The 25,206-nt window shown below is 36.0% G+C and overlaps 1 long non-coding RNA gene across 1 annotated transcript; it reads left to right on the plus strand.

The window, feature by feature from the left end:
• Positions 1-502: 502 nt before the first annotated feature.
• Positions 503-24,255, plus strand: LOC118160454. Its single transcript, XR_004747507.1, has 3 exons — positions 503-731; positions 12,898-12,997; positions 24,005-24,255. It is a non-coding gene; the product is annotated as an uncharacterized LOC118160454 (long non-coding RNA).
• Positions 24,256-25,206: the final 951 nt, after the last annotated feature.

A 25,206-nucleotide genomic window follows, 5' to 3' on the forward strand; every position in this document is an offset into this window, starting at 1 on the left:
TAATCCAACAGGAGTAGTATATTGAATGATTTTAGTCCCTCTTTTCTACTTATAGAATAACCACAAACAGATCACAATTTCCTTGAGCTCATCTCTTCAACTATTTTTTATTAATAGCTTTTCCTAGATACAATTTACTGAGTTGATTGATCATGAATATTCTGAATTTAAACCGTAATGCATATTTGTGGTTAATCAGATAAGTCACATTTTATCATTCTTACAGACTGACTATGTAAGTATACAGCAGTTTTCAGGGAGCTCACGGGGCATATGTAAAAGAGAGCAGGTGTACAAAAATACATGTAAATAAACTATGATATTTCCCAAAACTAATTTGCATTATTTATCTTCAGTATAGGTAAAACAGAATATTCACTGCATGTATTAACTAAGGAATAGACATGAACTATAGGTCTTATTTAGCAATTAATGAAATGTATTTTGCTATTGCAGGCATGTACTTAGTGGGTAATGTGCGTGCTATTTTTTATTCACAGGGAAAGGTGAAATAAGGCACACATCCACCGTTTTTCCAAAGTAAGAAGGGGAAGTTGGCACCACAAAGTTGTAGAAGACAAAATTTAAAATATTGTATCTTTGAACAGAATGTGAAATTCACTCAGTGGCTGACAGCCTGCATGCCCATTGCTGAATCACAAGCAAGAAAACACGATGATGCAGTGCCATCAGGAAGGGAAGCAAAAGTCTGGGATTCACTTCAGATGGTGGTAAGTCAGCTGAGAATGTTGTGCAATTGACATTTGTAATTACAACAGCAAGGGACCCTAAGCAGAAAATGGCCCACTGGTACATTAGGAGGGTACTGTTACAAATCACAATGTATATGTACAGTCACGTTCTCTTTATTTCTTCGGCTTCAGCTTTGATTATGTTGTCCCACTCTCAGGTATGCACTTCATAAAGTTTTATAAAAGCTAACTCACTTGGACTTGATGAGCAATAATATAAATACAGTAAGAATAATACAAATTAGCATTTTGTGTAGAATTACAGGGACCTGATCCCGTTTGAGCTTTTCAATGAGAAGGTAATCAAGTGATGTTATAGCCATTCAGAATATGACATTAAATTGGGGCTATACAGACCGCTCTTATGCACTTCTTTGAATTATGCATGGTGTGCTTTGCAGAAGAGCAAGGTTATTTTCATATTTTTTCCTTAGTGCTTCAGTTAATGGGGAAACCATGGAGTTGTTTTACTGTTGAAAATCCACTGCACCTCAATTACATTTAATACTGAAAAATTCTTGCATTCCATGCTGTTTAATCCCAGGTTGCTTTGCTCAGGGACGTGGTTGAGTCACTGTCCCTGGGGGTGTTTAGGGAGAGGCTGGATCTGGTGCTTAGGGACATGGTTTAATGGGTGACATTGGTAGTAGGGCGATGGTTGGACCAGATATCTTGGAGGTCTTTTCCAACCTTAATGGTTCTATGATTCATTTGAAGGTTTGAGTCCGAATTTAACATTCATTTCATTGAAATGAATGCAAACATTGAAATTTGGCATGAAGTAGAACTTCAGTTTCAGTTACGACAAGTGACTCTTTAAAGCATATATTAAAATTCTAAATGGGACTTTCATTGATTTGAGATTTAGTACTTCAGCTTTCTCTTGAATATATGGTAAATTTATAAGGTTTTCAATATGTGCATAGCTAGGTTAACAGAGCTGTCTTTGTGGCAAAAAAGATAGAAGAATCTTTATCAAACAAAGGTCCTATTTAACTTGGATAACAATACCCTGAACAAAATAATAATAATAGACACAATTATAGTATGCTTTAAAATATCACCATAAATGCAAGAAAGCCTCTGCCTCAATGAACTCAGGATCATATGTATTCATCATCTTTTCTCAGATGTCCTCCAGCATCTAGTCTCCTTCAGCCTAAACTGGTGTGAACTTTGGGAGTGAATTGAAAACTCCTATCCATTCCTATCCGCCTCAACTGGAAACAATTATTAACTGTTGATTAAGAGGATGCTACAGTGCTCACTCTCTTTAGCCCTAAGAGAAAAATGCATTCTAAGGATGCAAAGCAGCTAATATAATTATTTCCTGGTTTTAAAGAGACTCTTAGACAATTTACATAATTTTACTTTAAAAAAAAAAAAAAAAAAAAAAAAAAAAAAAAAAAAACACAAAAACACAAAAAAACATGTAGATTTAGGTAGATGCCTTTTTTTTTTTTTTTTTTAAGTGTGTTGTAGAAGTACTTACTTATATATCTGACCCAATCTGGGTTTACAGTCCTTTCCTGTTTTCTTCCTCCCACTAAAATCCCTACACTGTGCATGCTACCTTCTCCCAGTCATTTTTTCCCCATCCTTCTCCACTGTCCTCTTCTAAACTCTTCTCTACTTTACAGGTACTAAATGACTTTATCAACATGCATTTGTATCCTACCTCAGGAAGATTAGAGATATATCTTTAAAACTTATTTGTATGTATCAAGAGGAAGAGAGTGATCAAACCTTTCATCTTGCTAGGACTTGGCAAGATCTGATATATGAGAAACATTAAAAGTGGAGATGACAGTTCATTCAGGAAAATTTAAAGAGTGTAAGATGTATACACGTCTGTTTTTCAGAATTGCTGTGGCAATTTAATAATTTAATGATTTCTAAAATAAGAAATTCGAAGTTCCTATAGAATGTTATCTTTACTTGTCTAAATGAGTGACTAACTTGACAAATGAAACAAGCCAGAAAGCTCTGCTGTCACTGCAGGTATAATTTTACCTGAACTTTTGTTGTGGTGGAAGGTTTTTTTTTGTTTGTTTGTTTTGTTGTTGTTATTTTCTTAAAAAGAAAACAAAACGCTCAGTACTCTCTTGGATTGCTTTATGCCACACTAGTTACATCAATGCTATTTAATATTCATGAAGTAACTGAGAGAGAGCTCTTTGGTGAAGTTCTAAAACAGTGTTTCATTATATTTTCTAATTTTCTGTGTAGGTAGTTTCTGTTAATTTCACTAAAACTGAATTCCAATATGTGTAGAGGTATGACACTACAGAAGAAAATTGAGACTGAAATGAGACTTTTCTTAGACAGAATTAGGGGGAAAAATGAAACAATAGAGCTTTGACTATTTTTTTCTTGGACTGAAACTGTCTTGTTATCCTGCTTCATAGATTTTGTATAATTTGACCTTGAATGAAAGAGCTTTCATTCCTGATAGAAACTAATTGTATGTGTGGTTTTCAAATCATAGTGTTAAAATGAAATTAGTACTGCACAGGAGGGGATATTAGAAGGAAAACACATGGTCTTAATGGGCTGTAAACCTTCTGTGTGAAGCACTATTTTCAAACCAATTAGATAGATGTAAAGTCAACTTTACCATCTATGATTCAAGTATATCCCTGAAAGTTATAACCTAGACCTTAAATAAAAAGACTATAGAGACTTAAAAACTATACTCTGATGCTCCAGAATGTCTTCCCCTGTGATACTGGGGTCATGCAATGTTCTTAGAAACCACAAAGGTCAGAAACTGTAAAAGCTTCCTAGAAAAAAAAAAAAATGGATTAAGACACATGTGCCTTGTGTCATGGCATTTGCTAATAACCTCCTTGCACTCAATTGTCTGGTGCAGAAAGATGCTCTCTGCATCTGGGCAACTTGCAGGTTTCAGTAACAGTACAATAAGCCTTTAAGGGTCTGTGACAGTATGGATTACAGCTGAGATAAATTAAGTATTCTACCACATGTTAGTGCCGTGGATAGATGTGTAAAGGTTTTAACACATTCTTTGAAGGAAAGTCAGATTTTATTACATTAATATGAATCTTTGAGTTGTGCTCTTTTTTTTCTTAAGAGCACATGTTTTAAATTACTTAATGTAATTTGTCTTCCTTTTCTTCTTAAAACACCCTTCACTTTCACAGTGTACTGCATTTGTTTGCTTTGGAGATAATGCAAGTTTTTCCAATGTCTTCAACAAAGAAAAGCATTTTGCCCAGTAATTGCTTGTAATATGCAGATACAACTCTTTAATACTATGCTCTATCTTTCAAAAACAGAAGGGAAGAGAAATGGAAAGCCGTAATACTGAAGAATTCTGGGGCTTTGATTCTCATTTAGACTACACTCCCTTTTTATACTGCTTAGCTCTGGAAACATAGAGCACTCCTGAAATAATATGGTTATGACTTCGGTCACTTTGAGGTTGTTTTACTGTGACACAATAAAAAGAAGCCTTCACGTATCAGGAGAGTAGCACCTAGAAATAACTCGCTGCCCTGTCCCTTCCTTTATGTACCTACCCAAAGCTTTTTAGAAGGTATTCTTTACGCTCTGTGCACTTCATGTTTTTGCAGTTAACGCTGTGGTGACCACTTAGGTAACATGAAAAGATATGAAAGTATGAGATAAATTTGGTTTAAATATCTGAATTACTTCCAAATTTAGATATTCTGCTTAAACCCTCATCTGTAAACAGAAGTATGATAACTTCATAAAAATTACAAAAGATGTAGAACATGCTTTATCACAGAAATGTGAATGGCTTCATACCTTAGTATTTTGATGATTTAGAGAATTAAGTGATAAATACTTTGCTAGCTTTCTGGTGCATTCAGAGCTAAAGAAGATCATGGGCTTTTTTCATGTATATGGAACATCATTGACTGTCTAAAGGAGTTAAAGGAAACTGCAGGATGACCTGGCAGAGGTTATTTTTTCATACAGACAGCAAGAACTTGTTCCATATAGACATAAAGGATGGTGGCCAACAAGCTGAGTCAAAGCTGCTTCTTAAAACTATTTTCTGTGTGTCCAAGTCCAGTTGAGGACTGTCACAGAAAAGTGTTGGCTCTATGGTACCGAATCCCTTTTAATAGTGCATCTATTCCATGCTCTTGCATCTGGTTAAGACAGTCTGTTTACCTAACAGCCATCCTCCTCCAGGAAGGTCATATATTTCAAAGCCTACTGCCCTTTGGATGGGTTTGACTCAAACAGTAGACAGAAACTAAAAAAAAGTTTTATATAAAATACAATAAAAAGTTTGAGCTGTGGAACACTGCTCTTTCTGAACTGTGAAAGGAGCCTTTCAGTAATACATGGGAGTACTATCTTCTCCACCGTGTGGTAGCAAGCACTGCTGCTTTCCAGTCACTCACATTGGAGCACAGCTTGGGTGGAAGGATATCTGCTCCTTGTGACTGAATTAATGACTGTGATAGGGTGCAGCGAGCACTATCATCACATCCCATTGCATTTTAGCTAGAGATGACATCTGGAAAAATCATCCTGGACAAGGCTCAGGGTCAACTGTGTTAACTGAGTTGTTCAAAAAAAAAAAAAAAAAAAGAAAAAAAGAAAAAAGAAAGAGCTACTGGTGTATGTAAACTGAATTGTCATTTAGTAAATAATTGTCATTTAGTAAATAAATGAGTCTGAAGATTTTTCTGAAGATCTTCACCAGTTTAGGTGTGGGTATGAGAATATAAACTGATATGTCCTTGGTGCCTTCTATCCTCTGCTTTCTGATATACCACTCAGCAGACTGAAAAAGAATGAAGGTTGTAATGCTTCTAAAGACAAACGAAAATGTGCAGTGTAAGAGTAGCTTTCTAGAAATGCTGAAGTATCAAATGTGATACCCTGCCCTCTGGAATATGCAGGGATTTAGAAAGACTATTGTGCAGAAAGTTATGCATGTTACCATTGCTGTAATATAAATTCAGTGGAGATTTTTTTCCCTTAAAGTTTATATTTCTGAGTCTATTTGTTAAGTGGAAAAATCTCATCTTTTCATTTAAACAAATGAGCTTCTGTCTTCAGAGAAAGACTTGGAAGTGTAAAATCAAGCTGAAAGCAGGGAAAACAAATTTTTTGTCCTGGACGCTCGGGCAGTGTGTTTCAGTTTAAGCCAGTCTCAATATTTGTGTGTGCCTAGGGCTGACAATACTGATTAGGTATAGCCCTGAGACTGTAGAAAACTGAGATGACTGTTTGTATTGGGTCCTCCCCCTTATCTTACTTTATTGCACAGAGGAAAATGATGATAAAATTATTTCCTGACAAGTGGCTCTGGCAGACACGTTGCCTCTGCAGAGTTTCTAATCCAGAACTGCTAATCTGATTGCAAGAACCAGGGATCCAGGGCCTTCTTGTTGAAACATCATCATACTTGCTTGGATTTTGATTCCATTCTACTCAACTTACTCACCTCCTTGGCAGAAAAAGTCAAGAAATTTGGCAAGATGGGGTAATTTTTCCCTGGCTAACCCAGGGGAATAAGAATGGTTTTCCCTTGTACTTTTAGCAGCGGAGGTAATCTGCTCACCGTTGAACTATGTGAATGACCTTTCCTTCCTCAGGTGACACCTGTGTATTTTCTGAGAGTCAAAAAAAGACAAAGGAAAGAGTAGATGGCATGAAATCAAGACATCCACATCCATTTGCACCCACCTTTGTAAATAAAGTAAATTAGGACCCTTTTCCTACTTCGGTGTGTGGAAATACTGATGTCGCAGAAGTATTTGAGAAAGTTTTGAATAAGCACTGCTTCTCAAGAAAGCCCTGATTCCTTCTCATGAATGAATAATCACTTAGTCCTCTTGGGATCTTGGGAGCTTCTTGCAGACTGATTAAAGAGGGCTGGACTGGTCTTAAATGTAGTCTCTCTTCCAGATACATTCCCATATCTCTGGCTTTTCTAGCTGAAGGGAGGACTTTACAGATTTTAATTACAACTGTAAAATAAATACTATTAATTTATGACTTCTAAGAGGAAAAATGTTGCTATAGTACAAAACTTACCTATTCACACCTCTGGATTCTCATTTCTAATTGAGTTCCCTCCAACATCCCAAAATGTATTTGGCATCTTTGTTTAACGTTCACACATCTGAAACTGCTTCTTTGGCTCTTTCCAGCAGGCACTGGAGTTACGCTCCACTGAAATTAAAGGAATTTCATTTGCTTGTATCTTTTGGCAACTGGACAAAAGAATTTATAAGAGTAAGCCTTTGCCAAGAGAAGGATAGCTTAGTTGTGATATAGGATAGGTTATATTAGGCATATCTGCCAATCAGCAAATGATTGAATGAAATGTATTTGTCTGCCTTAAGCAGATATGGATGATGGTTTTTTTGTTTTGCTTTGTTTTTAATTCACAGATTTATACAGGATATTTTGAACAAAAGACAATCTCTTTTCTGGCAACTGTCAATTTATAGTTGAAGGAATGATTGTTAGCAGTGACTAATAGCTACACAAGAGATGTGTCACATTTAAAAAATACTTTGCCTTTTCAGTATTTTAGTCATCATTCTTCTAAAAGCAAGGACTCTTTTACAATTTACAGGCATACAAGCATTGTTTTTAGTAATCAAATCGTTAACATCAAATGTCACATTTGGAAAAAAAAAAGAAGAGAAAAATAATGCATTCATTACTTCATTCTGAAGGTTTGCTTAACCATTACAGTGCTGTAAACAGTCACCGCCTCCAATGGGATCTGACCATATTTTCAGTTTTTACTTCCTGTTGCAGGGCATCTAGAGTGAATTGTGATACATGCTGATAGAAAAGTTAGCTTCGAAGTAAGGATGTATTTGAAGTGCAGTATTTTCAAACAAAGGTGAATATTTTTTCATGGAGAACAGAAGTATGTAATTACCTAAAAGAAATATTTTGACTTTCTCATTAGATAAGGACTAATGTAAAAACACTTATAGTCTTGAAAAATAAGGTAGGAACTTTAAAAAAAAATATTTAAAAACAATTGACACAAAACAGGTATATTCCTTTAAAGACAATTGAACTATAAATCATTGGTTTGATGTAAATTGACAAATTACTTCAGCTGATTTGAGCATGAATGTTGGTGTGGGCAAACAGCTTGGCAGTGTAAAAATGAAAATGTGCATATTTTCAATTTAATATGAGATTGAGAGAATATAGATATACTCCAGGCTGAAGTGCACAAGCTGAAATTTGAAACAGTTATGGAAAAATGCAAATATTTTGTGCAAGAATTATGTGTCTAACTTTATTGTTTATAGCTGAGATATAAGATATGTGATATACCCAAAGTGAAAACAGTTGTGAGTGAACAGAACGTTTTTCTTCATTCCACACAAGTATTAGATAGATACTGACAGTTAGCAAAGCAAGACCTCAAGTTTCAAATCCATGTCTAGATCCATTAATTGAAGTCAGGTTCCACCAATTTGTTTTACCATGAACAAGGGCCATGCAAAATGTCACTTTCTATGGCTGAGTCTAAAGATGTCCATTATATAGCTTCACCCTGGCTAATAAATTGAAATACAGAAAGGACTCCCATTTCTATGTTGTTACTGAAGAAAATGTTAGGATGGTTAAGACAGGTGATTGGTGAAATTAAAGCTGGATGTGAAGTGATAGAGAATCCAAGCTCTATTAGTTTATTCCCTCAACTCTGACTTAATTGAAACCTAAGGACAGCACTTGCAGGGAGACCCACATATCTGTGCTATCTGTGTGGCTAGCAACACACAAACTAATATGGGTTTTCTCTTCTTAGTTTAAGCAGTGGTGTTAGCTGGAAAACTTACTAAGAACAGCTGTAGACTTGTACACTGTATTTTGATTTTTGTGGTGACTTGAGGGTGATGTAATACCTAAATTGGCTTTACACTTTTCTACAAGCAATCTGTGACCAAAATAAATAAATAATAATAATAATAAAATGAGGTAATAGAAGCATTATTTAAATACATGAGGAAAAGCAGTGGGACATCCAAATGAGCTGTATTCACCTGTGTCAATAATCAGAGCAGTAGTATTCCTAACTGGCATAAAGTTAAACCAACTGGCCTTCCAGTTTAAGATTGTAGCTCAACACATATTTTGTTTCCTTTTTAAAAAAAAAAAAAAAAGAAAAAAAAAGAAAATCCTTACCGGTATGAGAGTCCTTAAAATGATAACATTTAAGAGTTTATATATATGTTCCAGTATGTAAAAGTGAGAGATCACTGAGAATGCTTTCCCTTCAAATGGAGGAAAAAAAAAAAGTCACTTGCTCTTGCAGATGGGAGGTATCAATGAAAACAGCCTTTGCCATGGGAAGGAGATGGCTTTGCTCTAAAGGGTAACATAAATCAGATGCTTCTTCAAAATTAATTCCACTACAATTTTTTGCCACCAGTTTCAGGATCTGGGAAAAATAACTCATAAATAAATGAAAATGTGGTGTTTCTTACCTTAGGCATATAGAATGGATTAAATTAAATTTATTAATCAGATTCTTAAATGGAAAACATTTCCTAGCTGGAGTAAACAGAGGAAGGCTAAACTAAAACTGTTTTTTTTTTTTTTTTTTTTTTTTTTTTTAAGTTAAGCTACCTCAATAAGTTTCCTTTACTTTCCTTGGGAAATGAAGAAGGGAAAAATAAAAAAAGGCAGTAAATATTAACTGTTCTTCATGACTACAAAGATGTGGGGATTTTTTTTAATTGGTCAGAGCTGTTACCCTTTCACATCTTTTTGTCATCAGATTCATTATGCATTCTGTTTTACAGCTTACTGTTTTTCAGTGTTGTTGTCATGTCAACTATTGGCTGTCCTTCTACCTAGTAGAGACATGTGAGACAGCTGTCAATATTTGCTATGATTTAAGGTTTTCCAGACAGGAGAAAATTTTATCTGAACACCTGTTACACCTGTATCATAAAATTAGTAATTCTTATGTGAAATCAGAAGAGGAAAAATGTAAATATAAAAAAAGACATCACAGTATGTATAGAATTTTCCTTTCTGCAAAGCCTACATATTCTGTGTTTCTGAAGTTGAGACATCATCCAGAGTACACACTGATTGCAATTATTGTGTGGAGTTACGATTTAAAGTTTAATGTTGTTTTAATAGTTATGAGAAACAAATGACAAAACAAATGTTGTGCTGCTAAAATATATATACCTGAAAGCAGAATTTGGGTGATTTTCTTTCTCCTACCTATTTATATGCTTGGTTTGTTTTCATATTTGATTTTGCTTGCTTGAAATCAGCTCTAAAAGAAGCTTATTTTGTTCTGTGTTCACAGTCAAATCTGGCACAGGGTATAGAATCAGTGCTGGGAAAGATTATTTCTTGCAGAAATAATGAAGTAATAGGAACATTGCGCTTTTTTTTTTTTTTTTTTTTTTTTTTGTCTCTTTTAAAGTGGATTTGAATATATCTGGTGGTTCAAACTGAACGTATGCTGAAGTTTCTGTGAAAAATCCCATGGGGAATTAGATGCTTATTCTTGGATGTATTTGAAAATGCCAACTCAAGATCATAAATTTAATCTGTGGATAAGAAATCTTATCAACTGCAGAGTGATTTCACTCAGGACAGCAGGAACTGTCCACACCTAACTCACTGTAGGCAACAGGAGATGTGAAAGAGAAAAGACAGACTAAATGAAAGTTATTTAGGAATATTGATGGTACTGCCTACTTAAGCAGTTTTTAAACATCTCTGTGAGAATCCTTTCACATGTAATATTTTCCAATAAGGGGGAATCATTGTGACTGTTATTCACAGCCCCACTTCTGTTACTGTTTCAGTTCATTATTTCATTTTTCCCTCTTTTTTGCTTCTCTTTTTAACTGAATACTTTTTTTCTATTGGATTTTGCTTTTTTAGTAAGGGTTCTCTTCTGTTCTTTTTCAAAGCAAGTTTTCTGTTATTTGTTTAAATCATGTTTTCTAAGTCCCTAACAGCTGCACCTCAGAGCTGATGGTTACCTGGACCCATCTCAGCACGCAAAAGCTGTTTTGAGTCAACAAGTCTTAAACTCCTTAGGAGCTTTTGCAGAACTTCATCAATGACACTACTGTGTAACTAAATGTTAGCTTTAAATACACTCTCACATAACAATTAGCATTGTCAATAGTGGGATGTGGATCTCTGCAAGAGCTAAGTTGTTCTTCTGCAGGAAGTGTCTTAACATTGGTATAGTTTTTGTGCTGTGAAATCAGTCATTGCCCAGCTCCAGGTGACATAAACTTATTGCTGCATTGTGAACTCTCCATCAACTGAGATAGATTATCATTATTCTAAAGCACAGGAAGTGTGTGATGATGTTGGCCTGTGATATCAGTAATAATAATGAAATATTCTGATAACCATTTCAAATGGATTTATTTTGTCACAGAGACAATGGTACTGCTGAAGAAGCATAGTTTGCATCTCATGCAGCTCACACAGTGCTTTTCTGACTTAGCAACATGAATGATCACAATTCACTACAGTCTTGATGACTCTGCTAATATTATGAGTCTTAACATATTTTCCTCTACATTCCAAGTTATTTTTTGTATTTTTATTTAAATTCATGAAGTAAATGTAAATTTAAAAAAGAAAAAAAAAATCTGAAAACTCCTCTATATATTTCCAGAGTGTAAAACAAGCCTAGAAAATAGATGTTACAAGCTTCTGCATTTAAGATTTTTTTTTTTTTTTTTTTTTTTTAAATATTTGAGGAGCCTCTAGGACTTTGGAAGTGTAACTGAAGACTTGTGATGTTGGCAATACTGCACATAGTCCTAGAAGAGCTCTGAATTAATTACTAAGAAGGACAAGTAAAGATTAAGAATTGAAAGACGGAGTTGGTGATGAAGACATCATCTCAGCAGAAGCTGCGTGGTTCTCTGAGGACCCAAGCCTTGCAACTGTCAGCAGTAAATGAGGAGATCTTGTAAATATGCTTTAAAGAGATGAAGGAATCATAACAAGCAAAATGCATTTGACTTTTCCACCTCAGAGCAAACTGACTTTTTATCCATCAGTGTCTTCTTCATGGGTGTCAGATGTGCTAGTGTTCTTTTGGGACAAGAAAGATCCTTCACATATCTATTCCCTCTCATCATGTTATGAAGTAATCAGAGATCATAATGAATTTGGTGGCCTTATGGCAGACTCTAGCTGTAGCAAGTGAAATAAATGTGACATAATTATATATATACACGTCCTAAGCATATATGTTTTCTCATCCCTCTCTTGGCAACTCCTAACATAACTGTGAGCTGTGGCATAAGGAATATAATCTTCTTGGGGTCAATGCAAATGTGCATTTGAGTGACTGAATGCACTAATTGGAGTACCCTGCCTTTATTTGGCTTCTGTGTTTGAACTAATCCAATATGTAAAGGCAAATTAGGATCGTTTTGTGCAGCAATGAAGAACAATATGGGTGGGGAGGTGTTCAGCAATAGAGCTCTAAGGGCATATTTGGCTTCACTGTTTTCACAACTAGAGTCATGGTTTTACTGTGAATTAAAGTATTTATGCAGGTACCTTTTTTATTCCTGTAAAGCTGGAAGGGGATTGCTTTCCAGTGTTCTGCAGAGAATAATAAATGCAGTTTTAAAGAGGTAGAAATAGAACCAATGTATTTACGAGAATATTGAAACTATCCAGGTTAGTATTGGAAAGGTTAAAAAGTATTTAGGCTCTAATTAATTAAAACTATATTTACCAATTTCTTTGTATAGCAGTATGCATTATCTAGGTATTTCAATCAACGTGTTCTTAGTTACCAGTATGGGTACAGCCAGTTCCTAAGTGCAAAGGATGACCCTGATTCAAGATACCAGAATCCTTTATTTCACTTAGGTGAGAGGTACAGCAAAGAATTAGGAAACCTACTTCTGTGGTTCTCAGAGTTCCACAAACCACATTCTGCCTTGCAGTAGCCCTGGGCCAGTGCCCCAGGTTCCTTTAAGCCTGTTGATTTGCCTTGATTATCTGGTTGCTTATAATGACATCTTTAAAGCTGTGACAGCATTCACAAAGTTTGTCAAACAGATCCTGTTTATTCTGGTACTGTAAAGAAGCCTAGTGCATCTCTGTTTCCCAAGCAAACTCTCATTTGGTCCTTGTACTTCAGATCGTGCCAGCAGTCCTGCATCTGGGACCTAGTGAAGATATATATCTGCTGAGTTATGCAGCTTTGTAAACTGGCTGGATTAACCTCTGTGATAGTCAAGGTATAGTAGCTCTTTCTCCATGCAACTGTTTTTTCCCTTCAGGCCCTATTAAGGAGGTGGAAGTTTCAGCAGTGGTGACTCACTTTTAATATGGACTGTCTAGCTGTCATTTGCTTAAGGCAGCCAACTCCTACACCTGGCTGAATTTCCCTGTTGTAATCAAATGAAACAGGGATGTAAATAGTGAACAGCATTTCAGTAGTCAGAAGTATGTATGAAAAACTCTGCTTTAGCATAGGGAGATTACTACCATTTAGTACTGTTTTTTAACTGAGAAACAGATTAGAAAAATAACTGCAAAACAGTGTAGCGTGTAATTTGTCACCAGCATGTGTTGTATGTGAAATGCCACAGCCCCTAAGAAGCACAGGAGGGACATTGCAAGACAGTGAAGGAGAGGAGGAAAGAAGTGGGCCTGATAAATGAAAATTAAAGAGCCTGACAACTGCAGATAAGCACTCACCTAACAAGATGCTTATTACTTAATCTATGAAGAAGTATCATGAGATAGGTAACGGGGCTGGCATATTACTGAATTTATTTAATACACCTTTTTTTTTTTTTTTTTTTTCCTTCCAATTCCTCTTTGGATCTTAAAGCTATGTCTTCAGAGAGGTGGAGACCTGTACCCCTTGGTACAAGAATGCACAGATATTTGTGTACCCATGTTACCAAGTTTATAGGCTTTCTTCACAGTTTATGGGTTCTATTGTATCTGCCAGTAAAAGCAAAGGTACAAATGTTGTTTTTTTTTTTTTGGATGCAGATGCACCTACTGAACCAAAGCTTCTTTAGTCAAAACTGTGGCCCTTGATTAACAGATTTAAAATAAGAAATTTCTCTCCTTTCTGTAAATCTGACTTTTGCAGGACAACTGCACTGTGGGCACAAATATCCTGTACCACATGGCTAGAATGAAATGTACCACCTCTGTATAAAAGCAGAAATGTCCCTTGGAATTTGCTGTCCCTTAATAAATACTACTAGTGATAAGAATAAAAATCTTGACATAATTGATTTTGTTCAAAGCTTCTCTCTGTTGACAGAAGCATGAAAGACTTGGTGGCTAAAAGAATGCAGGGGTGTTTACTAGAGACAGATTTTTTCAAAAGCGTTGTGAAGAGGGGCAAACAAGCAAACAAGAAAGGGAGACAGTTTATTGATTTCAACCGCAGAAGTCAACACTAGAATATCCAGCCCTGGGAAATTCAAAGAAAGGGGGATCTACTGTGAGCTTAAGAATGCTGTGGTTATGCTGCAGTTTATATCTTCTGGCATTCAACTAATCTGGTTAGAAACAGTATTTTCTGTGCCTAGCAAAAACAAGCAAACAAAAACAATAAAAGTTTTGCTTTGTTTTTGGTAATGTTGAAAGCATTAAGATGCATAAACAATAGCACGGTTTAATCATGTGTTACAATTATCTCCTAGAATTATTCCAAAAGTTCCCAGTGTTCTGGCAATGCTTCCCTTTCTCATGTGCACCCATAACTGTGACTAAGTTCTCCCCAGCCTAATTCAGTGCACACAGGAGTCTCCACAGAGATCACCGTTTCTCTGATTACAGTTCTTCACTGGTTAAACTACCTTTTAGTAGGAACTTAGTGTTTTTGGTAGGTGAGAACCTAGTCTCAGCTATAACCTTTGATATCAACAGAAGTCATTCCACTAAAGTTAACTCCGGGATGGTATCTCAATTCATGTGATCTTGAGCAGATACCAAAAAATGATGATAATAGATTACATTCTAATTTTAATCTTCCTACTGTCCATAAACACTTAAGAGGGTTAGTTTGAGAAACTCATGTAAAGCCAAATCCTAGCTGGAGGACCACTGAATGCATGATAGTCTTTGTGTCCCTGTATCTTGAACATATTTAACAATGGGTATTAGCAACTCTTGAAATTGTGAAATAACATTGAATTGGGGTATGAGAGGGATGATTTTCAGTATGTTTCTTCTTCTGTCTTAAACTAATTTCAAGGCCTAAAGATGCTTACCAGTTCATTTGGAAGTTTTGTATTTAAAAAATGAATGTTAACAACTTAATATCTTGTTATCTCACAGATTTGAGTCTTTAGGAAATTCATAGATAACATGCTGCACTAAACTTCTCAAAGTGTTGAAACCATCTGTAGTTTTGCCTTGAGGGTTGTTTTTTGTGTTGTTGTTTTTCCATGACAAAGGTATGTGATGATTTATGTTTCACATGGAACACATTGGATTCACATTGTGTCTATATTGTAAGCTTCATGGCACTGACATAAACTTTCACTTGTTCAGTTGTGTTTACAGTGTAAGCATCTTTAGTGAGTTATTTCTGGGCCCTCAGATGCTTTTGAAATTTGCAAACTTTGTCATTACTATTGTCAAAAGCACCATTCTTTGAGATGTCATTTCATTGTAAAAATGTTTACAAGTACAAAATATAGTATGTTTAAAATAGTTCATATTTTACTGATTGTCTTTAGAAGTTTACGTTTATAAGCAAAGAAGTGGTGTGTTGGGAAACTTGCTGCCAAACCTTAACTTACAGCATACTGTATGTATAAAACAGTATCAGTGTTTGACAGTAGTCAGTTCTCATTTTTTTCTGTAGGTTTTGACAGTCTATGTAAAATGCTTTACAAACATACTTTGTCTTAGTGTTGCACATCTCTTTCTTGGTCACGTTATTTGCTATTTTACTTACATACTGTCAAAAATGTATGTGTTTTTTAAGGTAAACTTCTCTGAAGAATTTGCCTGGTCCTACAAAAACAAAAAACAACAAAAAAAGACCTTTTTAATGGAGGGGTGAATGAAAAGTTGTGCATTTTGAGTAGAGAGGTTTTTCCTCCATTAGCATTTGTTCTACTGTATCTGCCACCTGAGGCAGATGTTCTGAGAGGGTCTAATTCTTGGCTCGATGAGGTTAGCAGATATTATCAACCCAACCATAGCTGTTGTGAACAATACAGTTAAATGCTTGGTAAATGTTTTCATTAAGAGAACCATTTAAATATTGTTATTAACAATTTGTGGTTGCTTTATACCTTAAAAACTTGGAGGCTTTGCATTCATTCTTTAAATAGCAAATATGAGATGATTTTGAATGTGACTTAGCCTTTGTGTTTTATAGACAAGGTCAAAATAAGTTTGCTTCTGTTTGGTTTCTTTTTCTTTAATAAATGAAAAGTAATATTAGGACGTAGGAACAATTACTCCAAGTGGGAGAGTACACTTCTAATTCAGATGAGACTAGCATATATATTCCTTTAATAAAGAACAGAAGATAGTTGAAAACTTCGTTATCCAAAATACACTGAAGTTTTGGGTGCCTTAATTGCAGAAAGTCCTTATATCTTTGTCAGTGAGTCCTAGAATGCTTTTCTTCCAAAATAAGCTTTCCAATATCTGAACAAAGTAGTAAATGCTTTCCCTCTCATCTTTTTTCTTGCCCCTACTGTTTTTAATAATGTATGTCTGACATGCTAACAATCAGGCACATGTTCATTCGTTGTTGTCTCATCTCAGCTGTCTGATAATGACTTAAGAGGAATGATGAGTGGAATTGTACATCAAGGATCTCTTTTGTTGATGGAGTAACCAGGAGCGCATTTCCAATTTGCAGTTTGGCTCTGGGGCTTCAGAAGCACCACATATGTTTGATATCCACTTGGTTGCTTGCCACTAAACTTGGGGATCAATCACTGTGTTGTGAGAGTGTACAAATAAGAGAGAGAGAGAGAGAGAGAGAGGCAGGTTAAAAACCAACTTTTATTTTGAAAATAGTAGGACATCTCACAGATTGAGAACTTGTCTACTGTGAAACATGTGGAGCAGCAAGCCTAAGCAAGTGAGAGAGAGGAAACATATGTATGTCTGAATTTCTCTTTCATAATATCTCAAAGACAAAAAAATTCATAATTTGATTCCTCTGACTGTTATTGAGTTAAACCAGGGATTATGTTGAGTCATTTTTAGACAACCATTTTGATGTTAGTTCAGAACTCCTTATGGCAAATCTGCATTTTCCTTAATCACTTGCAGTCAATCAGATTTTAATTTGTCTTTTTCTTCAGCCCTGCAAAGTTTGGGCCTGGAATCCCTTTGCTTCAAGGATCAAAGAGTGTTTTCCCTGCGTATGTCAGACACACTTATGGAATGTTCTTGTATGTTTACTTAGCTTAACAATTATTCCATATTAACAAAAGCAGATTGATCGAGGAGGAATGTTCTTCAGAATAGCTTTTTTGAAATCTTGCTTGGTTGGAGTTACTGTACCACCAGTCCTGTTATTTTCCTTTTGAAATATGCTATAGGAATTCTCTGCAAAATCTATAAAAACCCCATTCAAGGGGGTTATTCTGCTTCTTATCTTGTTAATCAATATTGTTAACTAGCTGTGATGGACATGACCCTAGCCCTTCCAAATTAAAGGTAATTGCCTTGTTCAGTCACATTCACTCTCCCAACTATAGGCGCATGAACATAAACATCATAATTTATTTTGGACTCTGCCTTGATCATTACGTATTCTGTTTTCTTGTTAACAATTAATTTTAATTCTAGCTCAGCCAGCAAAGTTGAAAGCCATAAAATGGCCCTCTTACCTTTCAGAGCTGGATGGCTAAATAACATATAACAAAATTACATATTACACGCTTATAGTCAGGAAGGATTGATGATGGTAAAAACAGAATTTCAATACATACTAGGCTTTGATGATGGCCTTAATCCATTGGCCAACAGCTTGATATGAAGCTGTCTGATGAGATTTAGCTTGAAGTTAAGTGGTGCTGCTAACAGAATAACCCCCTGGATTTTGGTATGCATTTCATCTATCCTTTTATCAGGTTTATTATTTGTTAAGCTTTTGCTGAGCTTCTGTGAATAAGAACAAAATGGTTCACTTATTATGCAGCAATTTAGTGAAAGCTATTTAAAATAATATTTGAGGAGGAAAAAACAAATCAAAATGAATAAAAGCCTAGGAAACACATGATGAAATAGAATGAATATCAGAGCTATTAAATTAATAGGCTTGCAAAGTGTTATTTACAGTATCTCAATAGAAGTTTAGAAATTGATACTGACTTGTGAAAATTAATTGAATACCTTTGTTGTATTTCAGCAATACATATTCAAGCTCACTGTACCTCTTCCCTGTGGGGAAAATTGTTCCACCTGCCAGAAACCTCTGGATTTTCATCTCATTTTCATCTTCTCAAGGAAAACATTTCAGGTATTGACTTGTATGGCACTGATTCAGCAAATCTGTGTAGTCTGCGATTCTGGCTGTAGATGGTTGTCCTTGTCTTCTCAAGTTGCCCATCAAAAGAGTGTTTAAAGCTGTGCAGAAACAGTAGTGTGAAACTGAGATTTGGCTGTTGTAGAGGCCCGCAAGGTGTCCTGTCAGGGAGGCTCAATTTAGGGTGCCCTTCCCTAACAAGGACATATGTTGTTGATAAAACAGCAGAAATGTTCATAGAGGATTTGATGTTAAGAGCTGACTTGACAACCTCAGGAAGAATATAGGCTCAGACACATATCAGCTCAGATACCCAGCCAGCCTGAAGCTCAGCAGTCAGTTCCTGTGGAGCATCTCACATGCTTGGGGCTGGAGTTTACCCTTTAGCCATGTCCTGACTTCTCAGTGGCCTACAGGGAGCACAGGGTCAGGCTCATCTGTGCCTTACGGTATTGCCACAGGCAGGCTGCTTGATAGGACTGGAGGTACAGGGCATTGAATGAATGGTTGTGTTGCCTCCCAGTATGGGTATCCTGGAGTATTGCTTTCACTGGATTGACTGGTACTCACTAGTGCAAATGAGATGGAGACGCAGGTGTTCAATTCTCTGGGAAATGCACGTCAGCAGACCAGAGCTGGCTCCTTGGAGTTAGCTGGCTGCTTTTTGATGGCTTTGAGTAGTAATGACTGGCTGAAATTCTAGCCCTTTTTGCTACAGCTGTGAAATCTCCCTGGCTAACTGCATTTCACTGTTAAGAGTACTTTTTTTTTTTTTTTTTTTTTTTTTTAACTTTTCCAGGTCAGGCGTTTTCAGTAGGACTCTGGTTTGCTACAGCATTACTACACTGGAAATTTCTACACCTTATCATGCAAGAATGACAGTTGAAGTGATCCATCAAAAATTAACAGGGAAGGTGCAGGAGTACTGCCGGAAAGATTCCTATGCCTGTTATTGTTTCAATTTGATATTCCATTTTTCTTCCTTTTTTGTCTCTTTTTTTTTTTTGCAATAGTTCTTTTTCAGAATAATTATACTGTGTTACAAAATTGGTCTAAGTCATGCTTGCCAAGTCCCTAACAGCTGTGCCCCAGGACTTACAGTAACATAAAAATCCCATGCATGGCATGTTGCAGAATAAATCCTTATTTGTGGTGGTTAACTACTAATGGGATAGCAGCTTCAGCTTTGCGTTGCTTTTCCTAAGGCAGCTAGGTGTTGTGGGGGCAAGAGAGCTTGGCATGTGCATGGTACACTTTCAGGGTTGCTCGTTTCGACCTGTTGAATTTGGTCGTTTGTTTTCCCCTTCGCAACTGTCCGACAGTCTGTGCGCTCTTCTTGGCCTCCCAGTGGCTGTTGAAGGAATTAACAGGCATTTCAGAGATGCTCAACCCAGCAGCTTACCTGGCTCAGTTTTTTCCAGCAACCTCTCTCAGAGGCCTTGCAAAACTGGAGTGACTATGCAGACAGCCAGGCTCTCAAAATGTGATATTTAAACAACCTATTATTTGAAAGCTCAGGACTTTCTGAAAAGATTCAAGGATATTTAAAAGAAGCAAATGAGTGAATTGAATAATAGTACAGGAACAGATAGCTCCTCATTTAATCTTTCCTGCAAAACTCTGTCTGCAACTATTCTCAATTCTGCCGACAGCTGCAAGTGTTATTTGCTAGTGCAAGGTATCAGATCTTAGAAAGCAGTAGGAAGAAAAAACAAAACAACAACAACAACAAAATACATCAAGCTGTTATTTCCCTTCATGGCCCCTGTTAGAATCGTAATAGTTTAGCTATAAAAAAGCATTGCTGTATGTATATATGTATATATATAAAATAATAATAATAAAAAAACTATTGCCAACCAAAATTTCAAAACTTTATTTCTTTGATAGTCATCACCTGAAAGATGATATTTGCTACCAGTGAGTGCTAGCATCTCCCCAGTTCCTCCCATGCTTAACTGGGGATCCTTGCAGAACCCTGCTGTAGACAGCTATCAAAATTTTGATCTTTATTTCTTTGTTCTGAGAGACATCATCAAAGTGGTATCTTACCCCTATGATAGTTTTTGTTGTTGTTGCTTTTCCCCCAGGAATGTTCCTAACCTGAGCTTCTGTGATTAGTGAGTGTTTTAACAGGGTTGTGCTTAGTAAGGGTAGAAGACCTAGTAATGGATTGGACCAAAAGAGACAGAGGAATGGATTTTCAAGAATCTAGTTTCCATCTGCAATGTAGCAATGAACTAGTGTTTGTGCTTTTCTCTTTCATTTATTCTCTGCACGTTGTTTATCTTATTAGGTTGATAGCAAGGACTTGGTGGTTGAAGACTATATTCTCAGAGATCACAGCTCCAAAGGATGTTGTTCTTGGCTGGTATCTCTAGGCACTGCTATAATGCAAAAGGGGTAGAGTGATTGTATATGCTGTTTATATTCATGTTTGTACCTGTAGGGATGTGTTGCTGGGGCGGTGTGGTGAAATGATAAAAACATTATGAAAAGAAGTTATTCCTTTCTGTGAAAAAAGAAAATCTGACACCACCAATTTAATTCCAGCAAGCACAGTGAAAAGGACTAGGACTATATGAAGGTAGCACAAGAAGGAATTGAAAAATAATAATGGAAAAATCTATAGCTAAAGCACTGCCAGGAATATATTTATGCATGAAGAGTATTCAGTGATTGATCAACAATAAAACTGAGTGAGACAGAGAAACAACACGTAGATATTTATATCAGTCTGCAACCTCCACTGGAGATAAATGTGAAATACAGCCACACTTCATAGGAAACGTATTTTAATTGTTTTTGGTTCCAACGCGCCTTTTAACTTATGTAGTGGATTTGTAACCACTTCCTTGCTTCTGATGAAGTCTTGTTTATCTTTCAGACCCATTAGGGTCTTTTGGAGTGTAAGTTTTGCCTCAATATTGAAATGGCTACCTTAAACTACAAAGGCTATAATTCTCAAAATACATGTTGAGAGACAACAACGCTAATTTTCTTCACTTATACTTGTTTATTCCCCTACTTTGTGTTACACAAAGAAAACCTTCTGTCACAATTTCACTATACTCATTTTTCTGTTGACCATAAAGTAGTATATGTCCAGTGAATAACAGTTGCCTCAATCTTTCATTTTTGTCAATTCTGTATAAATATGAAAAAATAAAAAAAATGCATGGGTAACTCATTTTCCTCTCCTCTTATGTGTAAAAAGGGGAAAACAAACGAAGTTTCAGTATATTCAGTTAATTCTTGCAACTTTTAGGAGTACAGGGGGATTTAAATAGTCTCGTTATTAATCTACTTTTATTTCAATGCACATAAAATCTAATGCAATGGACAATGAATTAAGCAAAAACACAAGGCTACTGAAATACAGAAAATGTCCGTCAAAAACACCAACATATCTCCTGAGTTTGAAATACCAAGGTCATATTCCTGGCATCAAATCTGATGTCATATGCCCTGTATTTGACATCATAAGCTTCAGGAAAAAAATATATATATATATTTATTCACATACACCCAAGTATTCTTTAGTAAGGTTTGCTTTTTTATTTGTGCATATTCATTTTGTAAATCAGATCATCTGTTCAGGTTTAGGATGATCTGGTGCAAAAATAAGAAGCACAGGTCAAAGACAGCTTTGCATCTAAACGTTCAAGGACTTGGGGAATTCTTTAGGCAGAAGAGTTTAGGCTAATCTTTCAGTGTGTGAAAGGGAGTAGAGCCTACAGACTAGGAAAACAAACTTTCTGTGCCATCTTTCTTTGATATCTGAAATCAGGCTGGTAGCACTACCATTTTCTTTTTCATTTCAAAGTTTACAAAAAAAAAAATAATGAAATGGCAGAAATGGACAAGCAAGTTCAAGTGAGACCTGATATTTACACTCGAGATCGAAAGTCCAAAATGAAGAGCTGTGTGATACAGTAAATGGCACCCATGATTCATTGCCCAAAATAGCAGCTGACAAAAGAGATGATGTTTGAGATCCCCCTGAGATAAAAGGAAAATATTCTGTGATATGATTGGCCTTTGCCTCTAGAAAACATCGTGATTTATAAAGCATTTTGTAGTAAGGCAAGTGATAGGAAAATCAGGTGAGACAGTGACGAGGTTTTATGATAGAAATCTATTTTTCATCTTGGCTTTTAAGATTAAGACTCAATTTTTGTAACATTTAGTGTCACAGAACCACGTAACTACTTTCAGAGAAAACTCGGTACTTGACAATGCAGAAGGCGAACTGTATTCCCTTTAGAGAATTTGCAGCCCTGTGGAAGTCATTGGTGTGTGTGCAGGCTGATAGACACAGCAAGGCAAGTCTCCAGAACAATGTATTAGTTTAAAACCTTACATTTACTATGTCATATACCGTAAGATCCATGGATTTGTTCAGCAGTTGGGGAAAAAATCACAAATGAGATAATTGTTCTGCAATTATTGATGGAATGGAATATTCAGTAGTGCAAAAAACTCATCTAAAATTCAAGTCAGGATAAGGGAAAGTCATTTGCTATGCTGCGTAAAGCAGACATATACAATCAATGTGTGAATGTCACGTTTGTCAGGCCAAAGTGATGGGAAAAGACTTCTACTAACAGAGAGAAAATTGAACACATCTATAACAGTGGAGGATAGTTCATATCCTGTTGTAATTGCAGTGCACTCAAAGCAGAATGAGAACAGGAAAAAAAAAAAAAACTCTCTTGAGCTTTACAGCAGCATTGTCTGGAATGCGTGACAAAGGTAGAGGCTTGAAAGGTGAAGAAACCTGAAGCTGAGTGAAGAAGCTCAGGGAGATGCTGTGAAAAAAAAGAAGAATCAAGATTTAGGCAGCTAGGAGGAAAGTAACTGAAAAAGAACCCCAGATGGTACCAGAAAGAACTGTTTTCCTCCTTCTGTCTATTAAAACATGTCATGCATGCAGGTCAGAGTGCACATGATGATTTGATGGCAAACAGAGACATGATAAAAATAAAAAGACTTGGGAACTTCAGATATGCAGTATTGATATATGTGTACTGGATAAGATATTTGAGTATTACCACTGATCCTCGTGGTATGAGGTGCCATAAAGGACAATCCTTTATGGATACAAAAGCTATAGGAGAAAAAAGAGAGAGAAAATGTAAATATATTGATATTGTGGAACTAATATTACCTTATTGGAAAGCCATGAAACCCAGATTTATTTCACTCTGCATTAGTTAGAAAGCCTGAAGGCTCTGAGAATGCACAGAACAAGTAATGTTTGAAGGAGTGAAATAGTTCTTGCTTGATTTACCCTGTTATACTATGGTGTGTTTTATTTGTGGGCAAGGATCCCATTATGCAATAATACAAGAATAAATAAAAATAAAACAAATACAAAAAAAAATACAATTGAAACTGCAGAGTTAAAGTACTACATATAGAGCAAAAGAAATAATGCAGCCAATGACTGTGTGTATATATATTATATATATGACAATATTGCTTAGCAAGGTAATGTAGTCATTTCATCTCCAGTTGCATGAGAATGAGCAAGCTTTTTTTTTTTTTTTTTTTTTTTTTTTCTTGCTTAATAGCCTGTAAAGACATGGAGTTGGTACAAATTGGCCCAGTGCATTTTCTGAAATCTCCAGTTCTGCTCTGGGTTAATCTAATGCCGAAGGATATGAGAAGAGGCCAGACACTAGCAATATACCTGTATTTTTGTTCAAACATTTGAGCAGTTAGTTCAGAATGACTGCTCACTTGCCTGAAATATTCTTTCTTTTCACAGGTTATTTCATCGTCCAGAAACATAAGCAGCAGCTTCTGTGTATTAAGGGACTGAAGCAGTAAATTTTACAGCACAATTCATCAATGGCGTCAGCCAGATTTAAGAGAGAGAGAGCATGTTTTTGCAAAGCTGCAGAGATTGCTGTAACTGAGGTCAACAGCAAACTCCTAGTGCTTTTAAAAATTGATTTCACTGAAATCTTACTCCATTTTCCTAGTAATAAAGGCCTCCAAGGATTTAAACTGCTGTAACTGAGAGCAGTGTTTGGCCCTGGTCTCTAAGTAGGTGTGGCATAGCTCCATTATAACTCTAGTGCAAGTAACATCCTTTAAAAATGGAGTCCCCTTCCTAACATTTTACTAAGCAACCTTTTGTTTCCTCTTGGAAGAAACAAAATAGCTTGGAGGTCATGAGCTTAGGTTTCTTAGAGGCTTTAGAAGTTTATCTGTCTCCTTTGCAAAAGGTTTAAATTAAACATGTGAAAGGAATATAAATAATATTTGCTTATCTGACAAATCCAGTTCAGATTGCTTCATTAAAAAAAGGCAAAATCTCAATTATTCAATTTGAGACAGAATGTTTGATTCTATATAAAATAATAGAAGATGCTGCCTTAATTATCTGAATGTTCCAAAACTCACTAGAACCTTTCACAGCTTTCCTAGGAAAAGCTAAAAGGCAGGTGCCCTTTAATATATAAATGCCCTTGAAATTTACAAAACAGCAAACGTAGAAATGTTACAATTTGCAAATTTAATTAAAAGAAGAAACAAAAACCACAAGAGCAACAGCAATCTGGACCTGTTCTATAGATGGTCTGACCCTATCTTCTGTCTTTCAGTGAATGTTGTCTCCTCTGGGTCGCAGATCTCAGGCTATCATATTCCTCTGAAGGAGTCTGTGTGGTTCTCCATTCTTAAGTGGCGACGGAGGTTACAGTCTTGGCACTAGCTGTGATTTATCTCAGCAGCTTTTACTTCTGTATATGCCACAGTTCTTTTCTGTTCTGGGCAACGGTAATAAGTCACCAAACTGCCTTCTTAAAGCCAAGTATTATTTAAAGTGGAGTCACACTGGAGAAAGCATGTCCATAAAAATGGCAGAGTACACTATGTCCATATCCTGTGTTTCAATAAAACTTTCCCCTCCACAAATCTGGCAAGTCCCCTGGATTTTTTTCACATACCTTCTGCAGAGCATCT

Source organism: Oxyura jamaicensis, chromosome 1, assembly GCF_011077185.1.
Source record: "Oxyura jamaicensis isolate SHBP4307 breed ruddy duck chromosome 1, BPBGC_Ojam_1.0, whole genome shotgun sequence".
Lineage (NCBI taxonomy): Eukaryota > Metazoa > Chordata > Aves > Anseriformes > Anatidae > Oxyura > Oxyura jamaicensis.